At 56.4% G+C, this 20,400-nt stretch overlaps 3 non-coding genes across 3 annotated transcripts; 1 reads left to right on the top strand and 2 right to left on the bottom strand.

Moving 5' to 3' along the window:
• Window positions 1-8,840: 8,840 nt before the first annotated feature.
• On the bottom strand, window positions 8,841-9,031 carry LOC137442670 (U2 spliceosomal RNA). Its single transcript, XR_010987724.1, has one exon. It is a non-coding gene; the product is annotated as a U2 spliceosomal RNA (small nuclear RNA).
• Window positions 9,032-14,771: 5,740 nt separating this feature from the next.
• LOC137442695 (U2 spliceosomal RNA) lies at window positions 14,772-14,962 on the top strand. The gene has a single exon (XR_010987748.1). It is a non-coding gene; the product is annotated as a U2 spliceosomal RNA (small nuclear RNA).
• Window positions 14,963-16,408: 1,446 nt separating this feature from the next.
• LOC137442685 (U2 spliceosomal RNA) lies at window positions 16,409-16,599 on the bottom strand. Its single transcript, XR_010987738.1, has one exon. It is a non-coding gene; the product is annotated as a U2 spliceosomal RNA (small nuclear RNA).
• Window positions 16,600-20,400: the final 3,801 nt, after the last annotated feature.

Below are 20,400 nucleotides of genomic sequence, written 5' to 3'. Positions count from 1 at the left end.
GAAGGTGCTGTGCAGCAGGAGAGGGCCCTGGAAGGTGCTGTGCAGCAGGAGGGGGCCCTGGAAGGTGCTGTGCAGCAGGAGGGGGCCCTGGAAGGTGCTGTGCAGCAGGAGGGGGCCCTGGAAGGTGCTGTGGAAGCTCCCAGCCCAGCTGGGATGAGGCAGCTGATGAAGCTGAAGGAGACAGAGCCCCACAGGCTGGGATTGGAGGAGGTAAGTGGGAAGCTGCCTGGCTTCCAGCCTTGCAGTGGGAGAAGCAGTTCCACAGCTGGGACTGCCACTGCTGGCCCTCAGCACTGCTCACAGAGTGGCCTCACATCCCTCCAGGCAGCTGGGCATGGAGAGGCCATGCAGGCCATGGTGTAGGGCTGAGCCAAAACACTCCTTGTGCAGCAGCTCTGGGGGCATTCACAGCACCCCAGCATGGAGGGGTTGGAAGGGACCTCTGGGCATCATCAGTCCAAGCCCCTGCTCCAGCAGGGCACCCACAGCAGCTTGCCCAGCAGCACAATGCCCAGGGGGGGTTGGAAGCTCTCCACACCAGGAGACTCCACAACCTCTCTGGGCAGCCTGCTCCAGGCCTCCAGCACCCTCACACCAAACAACTTTCTCCTCCTCTTCACATGGAACCTCCTGGGGTCCACTTTGTGCCCACTGCCCCTTCTCCTGTCCCTGGGCACCACTGGCAAGAGCCTGGCCCCAGCCTCTTGCCCCCCACAGCTCCTTTGTCTCTTGCTGAGCATTGCTCAGCTCCCCTCTGGGGCTGCTCTTCTGCAGGCTCTCAGCCCCAGGGCCCTCAGCCTTTGCTCCTCACAGAGCTGCTCCAGGCCCCTCAGCAGCTCTGCAGCCTCCACTGGACCCTCTCCAGCAGTTCCCTGTCTCTCTGGAAGTGGGGAGCCCAGCACTGGAGCCAGGACTCCAGAGGTAGCCTCCCCAGGACAGGGGAGAGGGGCAGGAGAATGTCCCCTGGCCTGCTGGCCACAAGCTGCACATCCTATTCACCTTGTCACTAAGCAAGTGCTGGAGAGGACATTTGCCAGCAGCTGCTGTAGCATCTGGAGAGACAGCAGAGTGCAGATCAGAGAGTGAGGAGCAGCAGGAGGCAGAGGAGCTGGGCTGGAGGCCCCCCTGGCTGCAAGGCCTCTCAGCTTAGCACCTGGTGTGATCCTCCAGCCAGTGAGGAAGGTTGGGAAGCCAAGTTGTGCAGCAGGGAGAATTTCTTGCTGCCAGGATCCCTCCCAAATGACTTTAGTGTGGTGCATTGGTTAAGTTCTTCCCAATCCAAGTGCTCAGCCCCTCCCCTGCTCAGCCTCTGCCCCCACTCAGCCCTCTCCCCTGCTCAGCCCCCTCCCCTGCTCAGCCCCTCCCCTGCTCAGCCTCTCCCCCCACTCAGCCCCTCCCCCACTCAGCCTCTCCCCCCACTCAGCCCCTCCCCTGCTCAGCCTCTCCACCTCTCCTCCCTCCCCAGGTGTTCGATGTGCTGCCGCTGCAGGGGCTGCTGCAGCCAGGCCAGAGCCAGCAGGTCACCTTCAGCTTCTTTGGCCACCCTAACACTGTGGCCTGTGCCAGGGCTCTCTGCAGGGTGCAGGGAGGCCCCAGCTACGAGCTCAGGCTGCGTGGGGAGGCCTCACTCATCAGCTACCTGCTGGACACCACGGAGCTGGACGTGGGGCTGCAGGTACCGCAGGCTTCTCCTTGCCTGCAGCCCTGGCTGCTGGGGGCTGCCTGCCTAGGGCTAGGGCCAGCTGCTGTGTTGGCTCCAGGGCTTGGCAGCACCACCTCGGAGTGATGCATCCTGCTGCCAAGCTCCACCCCACCTCAGCTGGGAAGTTCTCCTCTCCAAGGCACCTGGAGGTGCCTCCTGGGGTGGGTAGGAGGCCAGCGCTGCCCTCCAGAGGGCTGTGTTCTCCAGACAGCAGCTGCTGAGCTGCTGCTCAAGCCTGAGCTGCAGGAAGAGGCTGCTGTAATGCTCTGGGGTCATCAACAACAGAAAGCCAAGAGGAAGCCCTCTTGGGCTTGCCAGTCCCCATCCTGGGGGCAATGTCCCAGAGTCACCCCCACTTCCCTTTTCAGTCCCCCCCAGCTGTTTCCAGCTGTTGGCCCTGTGCTTGGTGCTCTGTCTGCCCTGTGTCACTGCCAGCTCTGCAGGTGCCTTTGCCTCTGTCATGTGTTGATGCCAGCTGCTTTGCTCCAGCCAAGGGTTTGAGGGCCCCTCCAGGTGCAGAGAGCTCAGCTCCTCTCTGCTTCCATGCCTGATCTCTGGGTGCTTGCTGCTGTGCCTCTGCAGGGTGCCCCAAAGCTCAGCTCCTGTGCAGGGCCCAGAGCTCCCTTGGGGCTGGGGGTCCCCAGGTGAAGCTGGGAGCCAAGTGTCCAGCTCTGCTCTGCTGCTCTGCTGCACTGCCTCCCTTGGCTCCTTCCCCAGTGCCAGCTGCAGGAGATGCCCAGTGCCAGGCCTGTCTCTAACTGCCCACTCCTCTCTCCTCTCTGCAGCTGTGGGACATGGTCACAGAGGTGGAGCTGACCCTGCAGAACAGTGGGAAGCTGCCCTTCCCCTTCGTGGTGCTGAGCCCTGGCACGGGCACTGCCCGCAGCCCCCTGCCCGGCGTGCCCCTGGTGGTGCCCAGCACGGTGAGGATGGGGGCAGCACAAGGGACTGTGCCTGTGCCAGCCTGCCCTGGCTGGACTTGGAGGGAACAAATGGGGAGAAAGAGAAGAGGAGAGGAAGATCCCCCAGCAGCAGCCAGGGCTGGGAGCTGCCTCTGCTGAGGGGGATGGACTCACAGGATCCTTGGGCTTGGAAGAGGCCTTTCAGACCCTCCAGGGCAGCTGTGCCTCAGCTCCAGCCAAGCCTTTCTGCTGCATTCCCTCCCTCCTCTCCCTGCAGGGTAGCCTTGGAGCCGGCCAGCAGCAGGTGCTGAAAGTCTCTTACCTGCCAGAAGTGCCTGGGGCCTTCTGCAAGGCTTTCCAGCTCCAAGTGGGTCACCTGCAACCAGAGGAGATCTGCCTGAGAGGAGAGGGAAGCTTTCCCAGGCTCTGCCTGCACCTGCCCAGGAACATCCAAGGCAAGCACTGCCTGGCTGCTCCTCAGAATGCTCCCCTGCCTCTTCCCCCATCTCCCACAGCCAAGCCTGGAGGCTGCAGGGCTCTCAGAGCAGCACTGGTTGCTTCCTGAGTCTCTGGCAGTCCCTGGGGGCTGTGTCCCGGCAGACTCCCTGCTGCAGCCCTGCCGAGCTGCCGGGCGAGACGCAGGCAGGGCTTTGGGCAGGCTTGGATGGGCATCAGCTGGCAGGGGCTGAGCTGCTGCTCTGGGGGAGGGAGCTGGGCAGGGCTGAAGCTCAGGCTGCAGGCAGGAGGAGCAGCTCCCACTGCCCAGAGCTGCTGGAGGAGCGTTGCTGGGAGAGGCGGTGTGGGGAGGGGGCTGCCCAGCTCAGATGCCCACGCTGCCACCTGAGGGGGGGTTTCTGCCCTCAGGAAACAAGAGATGGGAGAAGATTCTCAAGGAGCTGAGAGGGGAGCTGGCCCAGGACAATGAGAGAGAGAGAGCAGATGTCCTGGGGGAGGCTGCAGCCACAGAACCAACCCCAGATGACTTGGCTGCCACGGTGAGAACAGCTGCTGCCCTGTGTGGCAGGAGCCAGCCTCTCCCCCTTGTGTCACTGCATCCCCTTGTACCCCACAACAGGCTTCTTGGGGCCCTGCTAGCAGGTGGGACCTCCCTGCCCACACTCAGCCATGACTCTCATCAGCTGAGTGCTGCCCCAGGGGCTGTCCACCCCTGGAGGTTGTCCCTGCTGGAGCTGGAGGAGCTTCCTGGCAGCTGGCTGAGATCCTGCAGGCCATGCTCATGGGGGTGAATTGATGGGGCCCCATCCCTGGGCTGTTTGTTCCACCCAGGCCAAGCCCTGCCAGGTTTGCAGAGCTTGAGAGCAGCAGCCTGGGCTGGCCCTGGGACTGTGCTCAGCTCTCATCTGCAAGAGGCAGCAGCTCTCTCCTGGTCTCCTGCTCCAGAGGGCTTTTGTCCAGCTTGCTTCGGCACTCCCTGTGGGCAGGCAAATCCCTGGAGCTCTGAGAAGTTCCTGCCTTGTCCATCTGTGTCTGGCATAGCTTTGAAGGCAGTGTCTGGGCAGGTGAGGGTGCTGGAGCTGGTAGCTCTGGAGAGAAGGTGCTGCCCAAGAGAGCTGGAGGTGTCCCAGGCACTGAGCAGTGAGACAAGAGGACTCCATCACCCCCTCGAGAAGAGCAGGATGGGATCCTCTTTCAGAGCCAAGCCCATGCCCTGGGAAGGACCTTGGCTAAGCAGCCCCTGTCTTTCCTTGCCTCAGCTGGACACTGGGCTGCAGGTGCAGCTGGAGGACATCCTGCTCAAGGAGCACACCCTGGAGCAGCAGGCAGCTGTGGCCTGCAGTGCCCCAGAGGAAGCTGCCTTGAGGCTGCAGGCTCGCCGCAGGCTTCTCAAGTGAGTAGAGACCTCCACAGCCACCTGCAGGTGCTCTGGGGGTGACAGCCAGCAGTGCAGCCCTGCTGCTGAGAGCTGCTGGGCTCTGCAGAGCTGGCCACAGCTGTGGGCAGCACAAAGGCTTTGCTCCTGAGAGCTGTGCCCTGCTGCCTGGGAGCAGCTGAGTGTCCTCACTTCCCTGAGCTTTGGGGGTGCTCAGCTCCCCACAGATGCTGGGCTCTGTTCCTAGAGCTGAGGGGACCCAGTGCAGACCATGAGGCCCCTCCAGCCAGCCCAAACACCATCCCTGCTGGGCAGCCCTGAAAGAGGCAGCTCAGAGCTGGCTTCCTGGTCCCACCAGACCACATCTGACCCCAAGAGCAGGTTGGCAAAGTCTCCCTCAGGGACCTTGGCTGCTGGTGGGACTGCAGGGCTGCCCTGGGTCGCTTGGTCCTTCCCTCTGCTCCTTGATGCTGAGCAGTGGGAGCAGCAGGCTCCAGCTCAGGCAGAAGGTGCTGTGCAGAACAGATCCTGGCTGTGTTTTCCCCGTGGGATGGCTCTGGACAGGACCTTCCTGTGGCTCTCACAGGGGTTGGTGGCTGTGGCCCCTGGGGCTCTGGGGACAGAGCTGGGTGCAGAGTGGTGAAGATTTCCTGGGGGGGGAGGGGGAGGGAGAACTCTGCTGACAAGGTCCTGAAGCAGTTTCAGGGGTGGGCTGTAGGCCAGGCTCAGCAGCTGCACTGAGAGCAGTGGAGGTGCAGTGGACTTGTGTGCAGTGGCCCAGGAGCTGTGGGCAGTGCCCACTGGCAGCCAGCTGTGCTTGAAGGTGCCCCTGGGAGCTGCTAGAAGCTGGGCCCTGCCTTCCCTGGCACCGGCCAGAGTCTTGGCACCAGCTGCTCAGGTGTTGGGCTCCAGGGGCTTGAGCTGAGTCGTTGCCCTGGAGTTGCACCTCCCATGCCATGGCAACGTGGCCAGGCTGTGGGGTCAGGAGTGCCCTCCCTCCCCCCTGCAGAGCTGAGCTGCCTGAGCACATCCTGGACTTTGGCTGCGTGGGGCTGGGTGGCATCCACAGGCGCAGCGTGAAGGTCACCAGCCTGGGGCACTTCCCTGTGTCCTTCCAAGTGCCTGGGCAGCTCCTGTGTGGCACAGGTAGGCAGTGCTGGAGACCCTTCCTGTGGCCTTGCAAGAGCTGCCTGTGGCAGCTCAGCCTGAGCCACTGCCACGGGGAGCTCTTGGGGAGCTTTGTCCTGCTGGGGACCTGCTGCTTTGGAGCCTGAGTTCTGCTGGCCAGCAGTGCCCAGGGGCCTGGCCTGCCTGTGGCTGCCCTAACCCTGCCCTGCAGGGGCTGGGTGGGCTGCTCACCTTGGGCACCTCTCAGCACCTTCTGCTCTTGGCTGCCAGCAGCAGCAGCTGAGCTTCTCTGGGTGCTCTCTGGCCTCGTGTTGCAAGGAGCTGGAGCCTGGGTGCTGCTGAGCTGCTTGGTGTGAAGTTCCTGAGGTCGTGGCACTTGTGCTCAGCCCTGGCTGAGGAGACAGCCTGGCAGGGGCTGTGGTGTGTCCAGACAGGCCTCTGGAGCGGCCCTTGAGGCAAGGCTGCAGCAGCACCAAGTGCTGCCCTGCTGTGTCTGCAGGGTGCCCAGAGGCCTCCCTCAGTTGTTTCTAGGCAGCAGCAGGGCATGGGCAAATCTTAGCTGGAAATTCTCCTTTGAAGAGGTCTGAGTGTCCTTCCCTGGCCTTGCTGCAGCTCCTCAGCTGAAACCTTTTCCTTTCCCCCCTTGGGGCCTGGGCTCTGGCTGTGCCAAGCTTTGGGCCTGCAGCGGTGCCGGGGGAGAAGGAGCAGCAGCAGCTGCTCTGGAGAGGCAGAGTCCTTGCCAGGGCTGCCAGCCAGGACACTCAGGTGGCCCTAGGCTGCTGGTGCCCCAGCTGCTGTCCCCTGTGCCTCAGCTGCTTCCTGTCCATCTCTTGAAGGCTTCAGCGTGGAGCTGGAGCGCGTGGAGCAGCTGCCCTGCTCCCAGAGCAGGAGCTTCACCGTGTGCCTGCAGCCCCAGAGTGCCAGGCTGCCGCTGGGCCAGGCGGCCCTGCTGCTGCCCATCCAGGTGCCCTGTGCCTCCTCCCCTCCCTCTGCCCTCACCCCCTGCGGGGGCAGGCTGGGGCCAGCAGCAGAGGCCAGCTGGAGCTCACCTGGCTGCTCTGTGCCTCACCAGGTGACAGGAGGCCCCACGGTTCCTCTGCTCCTGCGTGCCAGGGGGGTTGTGCCCTCCCTCAGCCTCTCCAGGGCCAGGCTGGACTTCTCCCCTCTCCAGTGTGGGCAGTGCCAGGAGGAGACCACTCGGCTCTACAACCAGCTGCCAGTGCCCTGTCAGTGGTTCCTCAGCAGGGAGGAGCCTGCTCAGAAGGTAAAGCACAGACACTCTGCCACTTGCATCTTCTGGGCTGCCTTTCCTGCTTCTCTCTTGCCTCCTCTGCTCCTCTGGCTGCTTCAGCACTTGGGCTCCAGCTGGGCTGAGGCTTTGGAGGGTGCCCTGGGCCTGTTGAGCAGCTGCTGCTTCCCTTCTCTGCCACCTTCAGCCCTTGCTCCTCTTGTCAGGAGCAGCCTCCCCAGCTGCCTGTCCTGCCTCTGTCTTTGGCCACCAGTTCTAGGCCAGGGCTGGGCCCACCTGATTGGGATGGGTGGTCTGAGGCCACGAGTGCCAGCACTGCAGGAAGCCAGCTGTGTCCTGCCAGAGCAAGGAGACCTCACCCCTCTGGTTTTGTGCTCAGGTGGACAAAGCTTTGCCAGCCAGCAGGCGTCAGAAGCTGCTGCAGGAGCTGAAGGCCAAGGCCTCTGTCTTTGAGGTGCTTCCCTCAGCTGGAGTCCTGGCCCCTGGGCAGTGGTGCAACCTGCGAGTCAGGTTTTGCCCCGTGGAAGAGGTGAGCTGGGCTGGGGTCCCCCCCAGGAGGTCTGGCAGGGCAGTGTGGGCAGGAGAGCCCAGGCTGGGAGCAGGAGCTGAGCCCTGCCCCCACGGGCAGCTTGCTGCACGCTCAGCTTCCCCTGCTGCAGCCTCTGCAGAGGGGGCTTGGGGAGCCAAGCCCTGAGCAGAGGACTCCCCTCCTGTCTGGCCAGGGAGAGCTCCTCTGCCCCTCTTGTTCAGCTGCTCCTTGCCCGCCACAGCGCTGCCAGGGCTGGGTCTGGGCACCACAAGCCTGCAGACCTTCCTGCTGAGCACTGCACTGCCCCAGGAGTGGTGCCAGGGATGGGGCATCTCCCACCTCTGGCCACTCCTGCTGCCCACAAGAGGCAGATTGCCAGCAGCCTGCAGAGGGCAAACGTTACAGCTCCGTGCTCCAGCACTCCCCCTGCCCTTGCTCCACAGAGCCAGCAGCCTTCTGTGGAGCTGCTGGGAGAGGGAGTGCTGAAAGACCTCCTCTGATGGGGCAGGCTCCAAGGAGCTCTGCTCCAGGGCAGCTGAGGAGAGCTGGAGGTGCACAGAGAGCAGGGAGAGGTTCAGCTGCTGGCAGCAGGACTCCTGAGCCAGCAGCCTGCTCTGCTCTCCTGGCAGGGCCAGTCCTTTGGGGAGTCCCTCTGCCCAGCCCAGCCTGGGCTAGCAGCAGCTCTCCCACCTGGCTCCTGGGGGATCAAAGGGCCCTGGGCTATGCTGAGCAGCTCTTTGCTCCAGGTTCCCTCTCCAAAACGCAAGGCAAAGCCCTGTGCTGCTGTGGGGCATCTCCCCCGTGGGGCAACCTGGGCCAGGGGCTCAGCACTCTCAGCATCCCAAGTGTCTCCCTTCCCTGAGCCTGACTCTGCCTTCTCCAGTTTCAAAGCAGCTCTCCTTGTCCTGCTTTCTGTTCTCCATTCAGCTCTGTTGCCTGTCGTAGGCGCGGCGACCTGGTTCAGGACCAACCCCAGGCCGCTCGGTCCATCGGCTCGCAGACACCAACGTGTGGAGGGCAAATGGCCTTTGTCAGTGAGCGACGCAGCACTATGTAGCTGAGGTGTGCGTCACTGCCGGCTGCTGGCACCGTCACCTGAACGCTATTGGCTATCAGGAGCGGGGCCCCAGCTTCCCGTGCAGCGCGAGATCTTCCGGCCGCTGGGTCCTAGCCAGAGTGTGAGTTTGGGGCCAGGAAGCATCCATGGTAGGGAGCCAAGTGTGGGGGGAGCATAGCCCTGCCTAGAGAATCAGCGAGGGATGTGTCAGGCTCTGGGGTTCTGGTTCTGAGATGCAAAGAAGATTTGTAATGCCTTGTAAAGTGTCCGCTGTGCAGGGCAGGGAGAGCACCTGTAAAAGCTTCTTGGGAGCTGCAGGCTGTGCAGCACAGGCTGGGATCAAAAACCCTTCGGAGCAGTTGGGAAGAGCTGCAGAAGAGCGAGAGAAGAAGAAGGAAGAGAAGGCTTGAGATCTGTTGTTAACCCAAGAAAGATCCCCAGGCAGGGGTGCACCGTTCCCGGAGGCACTGCAATACCAGGACGATGCGCGGAGCGGAGGGAGCAAGCTCCGGATCCAACTCCCACGCCCAAAAATCCGTTTAATATAAAGTCCTCTCATCGAGGACGTATCAGATATTAAACTGATAAGAACAGATACTACACTTGATCTTAGCCAAAAGGCCGAGAAGCGATACACAACAAACCCCAACACACCCACCCATGCCCCGCCCCGCTCCCCTAGCTCACGCGCACCGCCCTGCCGCCCGCAGCCGCCTCCCCGCTCCGCTCCCCGACAGTTCCGCACGGGCCCGCTTGCTCTCGCGGACACCCAGCTCCGTTCAAGCCCCGCCGGACTGCCCCCGCGCCCGGAGTCCCGCCATGCCTCGCGCCCCTTATTACCATAACCCCGACCACGTTCTGTATCCGCCCCGCCCTTCTCCTGCCTCCCGGCCAATGGCATCGCAGGATCCGCCCCTGTGGCTGCAGGCACAGCCCCTCCCCCGTCCCACCCTCCTGATTGGCAGGGCTCAGAGCGGCCTCCCGGCGTCCCCCTCAGCCCCTGCCGCCCGGCGGCCGCTCACCAGCCCCTGCGGCGCTTCTCCCGCGCTCCGGCACTGCTGCCGCTCCCTATGGGGCAGGAGCCACGGCGGCCGCGGCCGGCAGGGATAGCTCCTCGCTGTCAAAATCATCAGCATCTCTTTAAACCTCTTCATGGTCCCTAAAATCTCCTTAAAATCTTGTCAAACTCCCAGAAACTCCTAAAACCGCCTAAAGAGGCATCCTAATCTCTTCTTTAAAACTCGCAGATGTTAAACCTTTTGGCACTCCCATCTCTTTGACACACCTGCCCAAAGATAGTACAAATCTCTTCAAATGTCATTAAAATCTCTGTACAAACTCCTAGAAACTAATTCTGGAGAGATATGCTGAGTGTTCAACAGTGTTGTGAGTGTTCATCTGCCTTCAAAAATGCTGAAGAACACAGAAAAATCATCAACATCCCTTTGCACTCTTCAGGACACCTAAAGACTCATTAAGATCTATTAACATCTCCTCCTGGAGTTCCCCCAAGCCACCTATTGAGGCATCACATTAAGCGTGTCGGTGAGACTTTAGCAAGCCTTTGGTTCTCACAAATACTCAAATGTGGCTGAAAGGTCATGCAAGTGTCCTCAAACCTCCTGGAAACGTCCTGAAAAGTCAACAAATCTTTCCAAAACTGTTCAAGACCTCTGGAAACTCCATGAAAACAACTTAAAATCTCTTAGCAGCTGTGGTGGGTTGAAGGGCCGATCCTCCCACCACGGGCGAAAAATGAGACTCCGACAATGGGATTGCAAAGGTGGTCGAAAGTTTAAATGGAAAAGCAGTGAAAATTTTACAGAGAAGCACAAACACCGTGACAAAAGAGAGATCCCAAAGCATACCCAAAGCATCCCACCCCCACCTGAGGGTGCATCCAAACCCACCAGGGCTCTTTCTTCCCTGCCCCCTCCTCCACTGTTAGGCTAATCTGAGCTAGCCAGATATGAAACTGCCCTTCCCCCAGCCTTGGGCTAGCCAGGCCCAAAAGGCCGTGAGATGAGCCCTCCCCTCCCCCCCCAACCCCCATTACCAGATAGGAACCAATCTCCATAGAAATGGTTAGGGAAGAAAGAGGAAGTACAGGTCCCTTGCTGATGGTTTTATAAGGGAGCAGGGCATTATGGGATGAGGTTCGTAGCTTCCCATGTCCACCTACTGGGCTGCACCCTTGGGACACCGCGGCTGTGGCTTGTGTGGTGGCATCGGAGGGGATGCAACCAGCCTGAGCCACCACAGCAACCTTGTATCCAGTCCCCTTTATGGGGGGGACAAGGCCTAATTGCTGCCTCACCATTTCCAGGCTCTTCCCTCATTCCCAGCTTCCTGATGCAGCCATCAAGTGAGCGTCCCAGGGGTCAGGCTCTGCTTGACCTGCTGGTGTCAAACAGAGAAGGGCTGGTGGGAGATGTGATGGTAGGAGGCTGCCTAGGGTGCAGCCACCATGAGCTAGTGGAGTTTTCAATATGCAGAGAAATAAGGAGCAGCAGTAACAGAACCCTCACTTTGGACTTCCAGATGGAAGATTTCCCCTTGTTTAAGCAACTGATTTGGAGAGTCCCCTGGGCAGCAGCCCTCAAGAACCAAGGGGCCCAGGAGGGTTGGACCTACTTCAAACAGGAGCTCTTGAAAGCACAGGAACAGGCTGCGCCCACGTGCCGAAAGATGAGCCGAGGGCAAGGCTCTGGGCCTGGATGGGCAAGCAGCTTCTGAAGGGATTAAGGGAAAAAAAGAGGCTGTATCACCTTTGGTAAGAGGGGAGGCAACTCCTGAAACACTTAAGGATGTTGTTAGGCCACACCTTGAGTCCTGTGTCCAGTTCTGGGCTCCTCAGTTTAAGAAGGACATTGAGACACTTGAACGTGTCCAGAGAAGGGCAAGGAAGCTGAGGAAGGGTCTGGAGCACAGCCCTGTGAGGAGAGGCTGAGGGAGTGTCACGGTCCGGAGACATTAGATGTCTCGGTCCAGAGACACAGTTCTTTTAAATATTCCCGTGTTGTGAAATTAAAGGCTCAAACGAGGCCAAAGTATCAACAGCTAGACTATTTATTACATAAATAAAGTGGACATAAGAAAGGAAGAGGGAGAAAATAGAGAAAGTGGACATAAGAAGGGAAAGGGAGAAAAGAGAGAGAGAGAGAGAGACGAGAGATAGAAGAGGAAAGGAATTATATTACCACACCCCTCATCCCCCCCAAGATAAAGTCTGTGGAGGAAAGGTGCTGCAGGAGATGTTGGGTTTGTAGAGACACCGTGGTGAGGCTTTTGCTGGAGAACAGCTGTGGTCCTCTGGGGAGATGTTGGGTTGATACAGGAACAGTGCTGAGGCTCCTCTGGGCAGCCTGGGTCTGTAGAGAAGGGGTGCTGAGGATTTGGCTGGAGCTGTGGTCCTCCGGGCTGCTTCTTTTTTCCGGAGCAGCATTGTCCCGGCTTCTCAGCGGCCTGGCCCGTCTCCTGTGTTTTCCTTCATCTCCGTTTTTCTCCTCTGTTTCTCTCCTCTGTTTCTCTCCTGTGTTTCTCTCTCCAAACCAGTAGTTGCTCAAGTCTTTTATACAGTTTTTTAGTCCTTAGGTATGTAGTCAAATATTGTCCCTCAGGAATTCCAGTGGCAGGAAATCTGTGTGTTTGGGCAAGACCCTGGCTGGAGGAGGGGGGAATCTCCGTCTACCCTGTCTCCATCCAGACAAAGCTCAGGAAACAGGTGGTGATTATCTTGCCCTAAAGGTGTGATGGCTGGGTCCTTGGGTCCATTGTTGTAGTCCCGTGTTATCACGATGCAATCACAAGCTGATTTGCATCCAGGATTGGTGGACAGGATTCTTTCCACCTTCTTTCCAGTGGCTCTGCTATCACTTTATCTTTGTTGACTCACATAGAGAGAGACAAACTTATTAGACTCTCACAGGGAGCTGGGGTTGCTTAGCCTGGAGAAGAGGAGGCTCAGGGGAGACCTTCTTGCTCTCTCCAGCTACCTGAAGGGAGGTTGTAGCCGGGTGGGAGTTGGTCTCTTCTCTGAGGCAAGCAGCTCCAGAACAAGAGGACACAGTCTCAAGCTGTGCCAGGGGAAGTTTAGGTTGGTGGTGAGGAGAAAGTTCTTCCCAGAGAGAGTAATTTGCCATTGGAATGTGCTGCCCAGGGAGGTGGTGGAGTCACCATCCCTGGAGGTCTTCAAGAGGGGATTGGATGTGGCACTTGGAGCCATGGTTTAGTAGTCATGAGGTGTTGGGAGACAGGTTGGACTTGATGATCTTTGAGGTCTTTTCGGACCTTATTGATTTTATGATTTCTAGGAGGGGTTAAGGAAGTACAGGGAGGATCTGAGGGCTGTTAGGGAGGGTGAGAATGATCTAAGAAGGGTTTGAGGTATCTAAGGAGGATTAGAGTTGTTATAAATGACTGAGCCAATTGAAGTCGACTGAATATAGTTTTAATTCAAAAGGAGCAATCTTAAGGCAACAAGAGACATGCAAAACAGCGCTGCGTGCACAGTGCACACTAATCACTTCCTAACTCCCCTTTTAATATTCTACTCTTAATACATATGCATATAAAGGTGGGTTTATTTAAATTAGTTTGTCCTTCTGCTGGTCTTTCAATGATGTAATCTTCTGGTCAGCACAGCCGGTGGGTTGTGTGCTAAGTCCTTGTGACTGTATCTTTTTAGCTCTGCTGTTACAATCAACGTCCTTCCCAGGGATGGATTGCACATAGGTTCTTGTGATTCTCACAATTGTCTCTTGTGTTCACGTCTTCTGTAGCAATCTCTCTTCCCTTCTCATCCTTGAACAACTTGTTGTTTCATAATATTGCAACTGTTAGCTGTTAATTGCTAACATGTCACTAGGGCCCTAGTATACATATATTAAAACAAATCAAATTAATAAACAACAGGTTATGCTAAAACTTAAAATCTTGCTCGATACTAAACCAAGTCAAATTAATCATAAACAACTGATCATACTAAAGCCTAAAAAGAATCTCACTCTAGTTACATATGTAAGTTCCCAGTGTCTGATCCCTTGTTTCATCATCCATGCTCCTGCTTTTGCTTTAATCAAAATCATCGATTTGGCATGAATCATCATTCCATTTATCACAGAGCGATGGAAAGGTTGTTTGCGGGAGCTAGAGGTGGTCTTGGTGGATTTCATAGTTTCATAGTTTCATTCAGGGTTGGAAGGGACCACAAGGATCATCTAGTTCCAACCCCCCTGCCATGGGCAGGGACACCCCACACTAGAGCAGGCTGGACAGAGCCTCATCCAGCCTGCTCTTAAACACCCCCAGGGACGGGGCCTCGACCACCTCCCTGGACAACCCATTCCAGGGTTTCACCACTCTCATGGTGAAGAACCTCCTCCTCACATCCAGCCTGAATCTCCCCACCTCCAGCTTCATTCCATAAAGGAATTAAAGGATTTAAAGGAGCACTTAAAGGATCTAAAAGAAAGTTTGAGGAGGTCTAGGGAGGATTTGAGAGATCGAAGGTCTGAAGAAGATAAAGGAGGATTTTTACTATCTTTGGGCAGGTGTGTCAAAGAGATGGGAGTGCCAAAAGGTTTAACATCTGCGAGTTTTAAAGAAGAGATTAGGATGCCTCTTTAGGCGGTTTTAGGAGTTTCTGGGAGTTTGACAAGATTTTAAGGAGATTTTAGAGACCTTGAAGAGGTTTAAAGAGATGATGATGATTTTGAAAGCGAGGAGCTGCCCCTGCCGGCCGCGGCCGCCGTGGCTCCTGCCCCATAGGGAGCGGCGGCGGTGCCGGAGCGTGGGAGAAGCGCCGCAGGGGCGGGCGGACGAGCGAGCAGCAGGTGCCGGCTGGGGCGGTGCCGGCTGGGGCGGTGCCGGCTGGGGCGGTGCCGGCTGGGGCGGTGCCGGCTGGGGCGGTGCCGGCTGGGGCGGTGCCGGCTGGGGCGGTGCCGGCTGGGGCGGTGCCGGCTGGGGCGGTGCCGGCTGGGGCGGGTGAGCTGCGGCGGGGCGGCAGGGGTGAGGGGGACGCCGGAAGGCCGCTCTGAGCACTGCCAATCAGGAGGGTGGGACGGGGGAGGGGCGGGGACTGCAGGGAAAGGGGCGGATCCTGCGACGCCATTGGCCGGGAGGCAGGAGAAGGGCGGGGCGGATGCGGAACGTGGTCGGGGTTATGGTAATAAGGGGCGCGAGGCATGGCGGGACTCCGCGCGCGGGGGCAGTCCGGCGGGGCTTGAACGGAGCTGGGTGTCCGCGAGAGCAAGCGGGCCCGTGCGGAACTGTCGGGGAGCGGAGCGGGGAGGCGGCTGCGGGCGGCAGGGCGGTGCGCGTGAGCTAGAGGAGCGGGGCGGGGCATGGGTGTGTGTGTTGGGGTTTGTTGTGTATCGCTTCTCGGCCTTTTGGCTAAGATCAAGTGTAGTATCTGTTCTTATCAGTTTAATATCTGATACGTCCTCGATGAGAGGACTTTATATTAAACGGATTTTTGGGCGTGGGAGTTGGATTCGGAGCTTGCTCCCTCCGCTCCGCGCATCGTCCTGGTATTGCAGTGCCTCCGGGAACGGTGCACCCCTCCCTGGGGATCTTTCGTGAGTTAACAACAGATCTCAAGCCTTCTCTTCCTTGTTCTGCTCTGCCTCTTCTGCAGTTCTTCCCAACTGCTCCGAAGGGTTTTTGATCCCAGCCTGTGCTGCACAGCCTGCAGCTGCCAAGAAGCTTTTACAGGTGCTCTCCCTGCCCTGCACAGCGGACACTTTACAAGGCATTACAAATCTTCATTGCATCGCAGAACCAGAACCCCAGAGCCTGACACATCCCTCGCTGATTCTCTAGGCAGGGCTATGCTCCCCCCACACCTGGCTCCCTATCATGGATGCTTCCTGGCCCCAAGCTCACACTCTTCCAGCGGTGCAGTTGATGTCCATAACCCCTGAGGGATTCAATAGCATGACTGCAAATAGGTTTCAGTCAACTTGAAATGGAATAGTGGCCAGCACACCTGGGTTGTGTTCTGAGCAGCTGCTGCAGATCAATGTCATTTGTGATGCCACAAGCAGTAAAGCAAAGTCACCAAGGCAAGGTTAGCAGTGGGTGACAAGAGTGGGCCAGCTGCTCTGGTCACAGCTGCCACAAAAGGTGCTGAGCATCATTCTGGGCACAGCTAAGAGTCCTGTTAAATGTGCAAATGATCCTGGCTATGTAAGCATGGAAACCCACCCAGAGCTCTACCCCAAGGCCAGGACCTACAGGGCACTCACAGACCTCTGCAAAGCAAGAGCAGAGAGGAAAGGAGAATGACTCCAAGGGGATCAATTGCTTGGTCCTGGTAAGGAGCCTTGAGCCAGAGGAGGATTCGAAATATTCTTGCTGGACTCGTGGGTGATAGCTGAAGGCCGTGGACTATCCAAAGTGGGGTCTCTATGTCTATAGTCGAGGAGATATGGTCTGGGCACTGCTAGGAGCAAGCCACGGGCTGTGTAGTTATACTGGAAAACCTGATCCAGGGTGAGCCTTGGTTGGGTTGAGAATTGCTGTGCAGAAAAGTTCACGTGAGCTCCATAGCTGTAACGGCAGAGCCAGGCACAGCACTTGGAGCTGGAAGAATAGTGCAGAGTAGGGCCTGTGCCGTGGAGCGATGTGGGCAGTCTTGGAGCCGTGAACTACTGCCCCATGGACAGCAACTGCACCGCCGGAAGAGTGTGAGCTTGGGGCCAGGAAGCATCCATGATAGGGAGCCAGGTGTGGGGGGAGCATAGCCCTGCCTAGAGAATCAGCGAGGGATGTGGCAGGCTCTGGGATTCTGGTTCTGAGATGCAATGAATATTTGTAATGCCTTGTAAAGTGTCCGCTGTGCAGGGCAGGGAGAGCACCTGTAAAAGCTTCTTGGCAGCTGCAGGCTGTGCAGCACAGGATGGGATCAAAAAACCCTTCGAAGCAGCTGGGAAGAGCTGCAGAAGAGGCAGAGCAAAACAAGGAAGAGAAGGCTTGAGATCTGTTGTTAACTCACAAAAGATCCCCAGGGAGGGGTGCACCGTTCCCGGAGGCACTGCAATACCAGGACGATGCGCGGAGCGGAGGGAGCAAGCTCCGAATCCAACTCCCACGCCCAAAAATCCGTTTAATATAAAGTCCTCTCATCGAGGACGTATCAGATATTAAACTGATAAGAACAGATACTACACTTGATCTTAGCCAAAAGGCCGAGAAGCGATACACAACACACCCCAACACACACACCCATGCCCCGACGGGCTCCCCTAGCTCACGCACACCGCCCCGCCGCCCGCAGCCGCCTCCCCGCTCCGCTCCCCGACAGTTCCGCACGGGCCCGCTTGCTCTCGCGGACACCCAGCTCCGTTCAAGCCCCGCCGGACTGCCCCCGCGCGCGGAGTCCCGCCATGCCTCGCGCCCCTTATTACCATAACCCCGACCACGTTCTGCATCCGCCCCGCCCTTCTCCTGCCTCCCGGCCAATGGCATCGCAGGATCCGCCCCTTTCCCTGCAGTCCCCGCCCCTCCCCCGTCCCACCCTCCTGATTGGTAGGGCTCAGAGCGGCCTCCCGGCGTCCCCCTCAGTTCCTGCCGCCCGGCGGCCGCTCACCATCCCCTGCAGCGCTTCTCCCGCGCTCCGGCACCGCTGCCGCTCCCTATGGGGCAGGAGCCACGGCGGCCGCGGCCGGCAGGGATAGCTCCTCGCTGTCAAAATCATCAGCATCTCTTTAAACCTCTTCAAGGTCTCTAAAATCTCCTTAAAATCTTGTCAAACTCCCAGAAACTCCTAAAACCGCCTAAAGAGGCATCCTAATCTCTTCTTTAAAACTCGCAGATGTTAAACCTTTTGGCACTCCCATCTCTTTGACACACCTGCCCAAAGATAGTAAAAATCTCTTCAAATGTCATTAAAATCTCTGCACAAACTCCTAGAAACTAATTCTGGAGAGATATGCTGAGTGTTCAACAGTGTTGTGAGTGTTCATCTGCCTTCAAAAATGCTGAAGAACACAGAAAAATCATCAACATCCCTTTGCACTCTTCAGGACACCTAAAGACTCATTAAGATCTATTAACACCTCCTGGAGTTCCCCCAAGCCACCTATTGAGGCATCACATTAAGCGTGTTGGTGAGACTGACTTAGAGAATGACACACAAGAGACTCAGTAAGTTTCTTGTATTATGCTTCTATTCAGGCGCCTGACACAGGTAGAATCATTTCAAAAGACCTGTGTGCTTCACAGAGTTTTGGGCAAACTTTTATACAAAAAGTTTTCTGTCTATAATGACAGAGGTCCAGATGCTTCCTAGCTCTACAAAGCTTATCTATCTAAAAAGAGCAGAAGTATACATATCATGCAGGTGTCCTTTATCTTATACAAAAGATCATCTTGTCCAAGACTAACAGAAGTGAATCACTGAAAAATCCTGTTACTCCTTATCTATCCAAAGGCTGTCTGCCAACCCCTCTCCCCCTCCCTGCATTTCAGCTAACAAGAGGAAAATTCTTATCAACTCTGTTATTCTGTTACTGAGAATTTTCTGTTCATCAATTCCCCCCTTTCTTACAGCCAGCAGTATATTCCTATACTGTATTTTCTTAAGTCAAACTTTGGACCCAGGCTTTGTGAACTATCTTTCCCATGCTGACAATTGTGGAAGTTACTATCAGATGTAGTCACCCAGTCTAATGGCCCCCAAGTCCAATTCATTGAGGCTACCCCAAATAAAGGGGTCCTCATTTGGCCTCGAGGAAGTTCAGTGCATATCCAACAGTTAGAGAGATTAGTTTGCAAAGCCAGTTCTTGTCTAACATTTAAGTACATATTGCCTTCCCATCCCTCAGTAGTATCAACCAACAAATAAATCACAATTACCGATACAGTTTGAGCTTCAGGGGTCCCTGGGATTCGAGTTTCCATTCTTTTGCTGAGGTATCCTTGACTCTGGTGTGGTGAATCCAAGCAGCTTCTTCCTTGATTTTGATGGCTGTGAAGGATGTCAGTAACACCTGATATGGTTCGGTCCACTTGGGCTCCAGAGGGTTCTCTGAAAGAGATCTGTTTGACCGTGGTGTATAACTTCCCTGCTATACACGCCTGAACCAATTTTCGATACAGGGCTTCTGTTCCCCTGTGAGTCTTTGCCTATTCCATCTGAATAAACATCCAGAGGAGGTTAGTGGGAATGATTAGCTTCCCATCCGGTGTCCTGGCCCAGCCCTTTCCTATCCTAAGCCCTAAGAGGTCTTTGATTCATTTCTGATCCTCTGTGCTATACACAGGTTCTGGCTCTTGTTGCTCAATGGACAGTTTACCATCTGGGATCAAAACAAACTCTGACACCTTCCTCCCCTCCCTGGCCACCCTTTTAGCTGTTTCATCTGCCAGTCTGTTGCCTCTTTCTTGACCAGTATTCCCTTTTTGGTGTGCATTATGGCTACTTTGCTTGGCATCTGCACTGCTTCTAGCAGCCTCAGTGTTTCTTCTGCGTGTTTAATACCCTTTCCTTAAGATGTCAACAGTCCTCTTTCTTTCCAAATGGCTCCATGGGCATGTACCACCCCAAAGGCATACTTGGAGTCAGTCCATATGTTTGCACTTTTCCCTGGGGAAAGCTCAAGGCTCTGGTGAGTGCTATTATCTCTGCCTTTTGAGCAGAGGTGTTACTTGGTAGGGCTTCTGCCTCGATGACCTCTTCTCCTGTAGTTACAGCGTACCCAGCTTTTCTTTCTCCCTGGATCACAAAACTGCTTCCATCAGTGTACCAGTTATGGTCTGCCTTTTCCAGGGGTTCTTCCTTCAGGTCAGGTCTGCTGGAATAAGTGGCCTCAATTGTTTGCAAACAATCGTGAATAACTGGTTCTCCATCACCACCCTGGAGGAAAGAGGCTGGATTGACAAAGTTAGCAACTTTAATTTCTACATCATCCTGCTCCACTAGGATGGCTTGGGATTTAAGAAATCGTTGTGGAGACAGCCAGTGTCCTCCCTTGGCTTCTAGAACAGCAGAGCTGGTGTGTGATACTAGGACTGTGATCTTCTGCCCCATTGTGAATTTGGGAGACTCTTGAATGTTAGTCGCAACTGCTGCCACAGCCCTCAGGCATCCTGGCCATCCCTTGCTTACCTCATCCAGTTGTTCAGAGAGGTATGCCACTGCCCTTCGGTAGGGTCCTAAGGTTTGTGCTAGGACTCCGAGTGCTATCCCTTGGCTTTCATGGGAATACAATCAAAAAGGTTTAGTGACATCAGGTAGGCCTAGTGCTGGTGCCCTCATCAATTCCTTCTTTAAGGTACGGAAAGCTTGTTCAGCTTCTCCATTCCATTGCAAGTCCTTATCAGTCTCTTTCAATAATTCACAGAGGGGTTTCACAAGCAGGCCATCATTATAAATCCACAACCGGCACTGCCCTGTCCTTCCCAAACAGGTTTGGAGTGCCTTTACTGTGTTTGCAAGTGGAATAGAACAGATGGCCTCCTTTCTTCCAGGGCCCAGCACTCATTGTCCAGCTGTTAATTCATATCCCAAGTAGATTACTTGCTGCTGTACCATTTGGGCCTTCTGCGGGGAAACTCGGTACCCATTAAGTCCCAGGAACTTCAGCATACTCACAGTCCCTCTTCCACATTCTGCTCTGGTCTGGGTGGCCAGCAGCATGTCATCTACATACTGTAGCAGAGCTCCGCTGCCTTCTGGCCTGTTCCACTTCTCTAATTCTTTTGCGAGCTGATTTCCAAAGACAGTAGGGCTGTTCTTAAATCCTTGGGGCACGACTGTCCAAGCTGACACTTTCGGTTAGTTTCTGGGTTCTCCCATTCAAAGGCAAACAGTGGCTGGCTCTCAGGGGCCACTGAAAAGGTTGCTCCCGTGTCAACTAGGAATTCCAGTTTATTTTCTTGTTCCCCTAGCTTCATTATAACCAGAGGATCTGCTAGGGCATTTATAGTCTCCTCCGCTCCTCCCTAATCATCCTCTTCTAGTTGTGCCTGTATTCTGTTTTTCTTGTTCCTCTCTGGAC

This window comes from Melanerpes formicivorus, unplaced genomic scaffold, assembly GCF_026170545.1.
Source record: "Melanerpes formicivorus ecotype bairdi unplaced genomic scaffold, bMelFor1.0.p_v2 SCAF_7, whole genome shotgun sequence".
Taxonomy (NCBI): domain Eukaryota; kingdom Metazoa; phylum Chordata; class Aves; order Piciformes; family Picidae; genus Melanerpes; species Melanerpes formicivorus.
This window is presented reverse-complemented; position numbering and strand designations above follow the sequence as displayed.